The sequence below is a fragment of the Oryx dammah genome, unplaced genomic scaffold, assembly GCF_014754425.2.
Source record: "Oryx dammah isolate SB20612 unplaced genomic scaffold, SCBI_Odam_1.1 HiC_scaffold_10, whole genome shotgun sequence".
NCBI lineage: Eukaryota > Metazoa > Chordata > Mammalia > Artiodactyla > Bovidae > Oryx > Oryx dammah.
The window spans coordinates 35,529,378-35,532,260 of record NW_024070194.1 but is presented as its reverse complement, the minus strand read 5'-3'; the positions used below and the strand labels follow the sequence as shown (position 1 = coordinate 35,532,260).

Below are 2,883 nucleotides of genomic sequence, written 5' to 3'. Positions count from 1 at the left end.
GATTTCAAAATCCCTCAAGCCTCTGATCTTGATCAATCATTAAAGATCATCAATGTTATACTCCTATCATAATCACAGTTTCATATCTTTATATCCAAGTACTTTTCTCACCATTATGAAGCCAAGAGAACGTGTAAAGAGATGGTTTTACTGCAGCAATAAATATGTATAATAATCTGATGTTAACATAATCACCCATCTCTTCTGTTTACTCTGCGAAGACACGTCTTAGGTCTGTTTAGTTTTCCTTACTTGAAAACTCTCAATCATTACTTCAATATGCAATTGCTAACTCCCAAGATTGGGTGAGCTGCGTGTGGTATTTTGGGCATGTATTTATAAGAAGATAGCCTTTGTTTTATGTTGATAGAGCAATGTTATCTTCTTCTGGCTGCCTTTCATAGACAAGGCAACTGTTCAAAACAAATTGCTTGGCAAATGCAAATTGTTTTGAACAAATTTTGCGAATTTGGACATGATGCTTAAGTTGACTTTTAATTTCCTACACGACAGACTATTGAAGTATGTTTCTTTGCAAAATCTCTAAGCCCAAGTAAGTGAGTCTTTCAAGAAAGCAAGGAGAAGTACCAGTTTCTCTGGCAAGATCTCAGGGGAACTAGGAGCCCTGTTGCTGCCAAAGTGTTGTCTCACCACTTCTGTCCATGCCAGAACCACCTTTAGTTGTCCTTTTCTCTGGATATTATATCTTCTCTAACTTCCATCTAATAATATGATTTTGTGCTCATATTTGTGAATCTGTATGAATTTGTTTCATGAGAATCAAACTCAAGAAGTATCAACTTACTTTATATTCTTAATTATTATTATTGGCTGCACTGCCTAGCATGTGGGATCTTAGTTCCCTGACCAGGGATTAAACCAGTGCCCCCTGCATTGGAAGGCAGTCTTAACCACTGAGTCACCAGGCAAGTACTTCAACTTACATTAAATTCTTAAATGAAACTAAATCTGGCTCAACCTCCATTGGCTTTAGTGGTGAAGAAATCCAGTCCCAGACTTTGGGTGAAAATCTTCTTCCCACTCCACCAAATATCTTGCCTTTTGATCTGGAAGAAATAGAGTTGCCCTTTCTTCCTCCTTCATCTCCTCTCCTCATTTGGGTGAAAGTTCTTTGCCAGAGCCTCTGCGTAGCAGCCAGGGTCCCAAACTCTTTGCGTACTTGCAGCCAATCTATTCAGAGGCCCTATCTCTGCAGATTTGAAAACAGTTCCTACCAGATTTCAGAACTAATATCCTCCATCCCAAGCCCACCTCTTGTCCTCATGCAATATACTTCTACCCTTCAACAAAGAGTTTAACAGGCAATGGCACTCCACTCCAGTACTCTTGCCTGGAAAAATCCCATAGGCAGTGGAGCCTGGTAGGCTGCAGTCCACGGGGTCTCGAAGAGTCGGACACGACTGAGCGACTTCACTTTCACTTTTCAATTTCATGCATTGGAAGAGGCAATGGCAACCCACTCCAGTGTTCTTGCCTGGAGAATCTCAGGGATGGGGGAGCCTGGCGGGCTTCTGTCTATGGGGTCACACAGAGTCAGACACGACTGAAGCAACTTAGCAGCAGCAGCAGCATAATCAAGGTATGGAACATTTCTACCACCCCCAAATGTTCTGACATGTTCCCTTCCCTGACTCTAAGCCTCAATCAACTACTGATTGATTTTCTGTCTAGGATACACCATTCTATCCGTTCACCTGTTGATCCACATTTAGGTCGTTTCCAATTTTTAGTGCTTGTGTATAATGTCTATAACATTTTCATAGAGGTTTTTATGGGAATGCATGTCTTTGATTAGATGTTTAGGAGTGAAATTAGGGATTGTGGATCATAGTATAGGTATATGTCTCACTATAGTAAGTTTTTGTAACTGTTAAAAAACTGCTATTCTCTAAAGTGGCTGTACCATTTTTTTTCTGAATAGCAAATAGTTTATTAGTAAATACATGGTTCCAGTGACAATAATAAACTCACCTGAACAGAAGACAATAGTCAAATCAAAGGAACAAATGCTTGCTAATCATCAGAAAATCTGTGACCATTAGGGCTGTCACATAGAAATCCAAAATCACTCAGAGGCCAAATCTAAAGAAGATATGTCCACTTATTAGTTCATATGGAACAAGTCCATAGTACCTGAAATCTGCAACTGGAGATTATCACCTTTTAACCAAACATGACCTGTTGGCACAAAACAATGTCTTTTAAAGAAATCAGCTGGGCTACTGGTGAGAATTTTGTCTTCTTCAAAGCCAATTACTCTTTTACAAATATGTGATTTTGGATCACTTGGGCTTTTTGTAATCACAATGTCATCTCTTTGGATACCATAAAAATGTCGATTAAGACTTTCTGCAAAGACAGTATCTGAATTTTAAATTGTAGGCTCCACTGATGGTTCAAAACACATGACAACACTACCAACATATTCAAAAGCACCATGGGCTATACAGCCATACTAAATAGTATAGCTAACAGGCCAAAACGTTTTTCCCAGAACACCACAAAGCATAGTTCTATGTAGACTCTGCCACATTGACCATAGGTCTTTTCAACAAAGCATTCAGTTTTTAGTGTAGTTGCAGGGCTTCCAATAAAAAACATCTAAAGCATGCTTCAAAGCATATACAGGTGATCCATGATTTCAGGATTCCTGGACCTGCAGATGTCTGCCTGGCTGTACCATTTTGTGATCCTACCAGCATGATGTGAAAGTTTTAGCTGGTTCATATCCTTGCCAACAATTAACATTGTTAACCTTTGTATTCTTAGTCATGCTAGTAAGTGTGTATTATGTAAAATTTAAATACATCTCTATTCTTAATATACATGGAAATAACTCCATATAACAATACTAATGCCTCT

At 38.8% G+C, this 2,883-nt stretch overlaps 1 pseudogene; it reads right to left on the bottom strand.

The window, feature by feature from the left end:
• Positions 1–2,034: 2,034 nt before the first annotated feature.
• Positions 2,035–2,530, bottom strand: LOC120868935 (annotated as a pseudogene).
• Between the last annotated feature and the right edge of the window lie 353 nt (positions 2,531–2,883).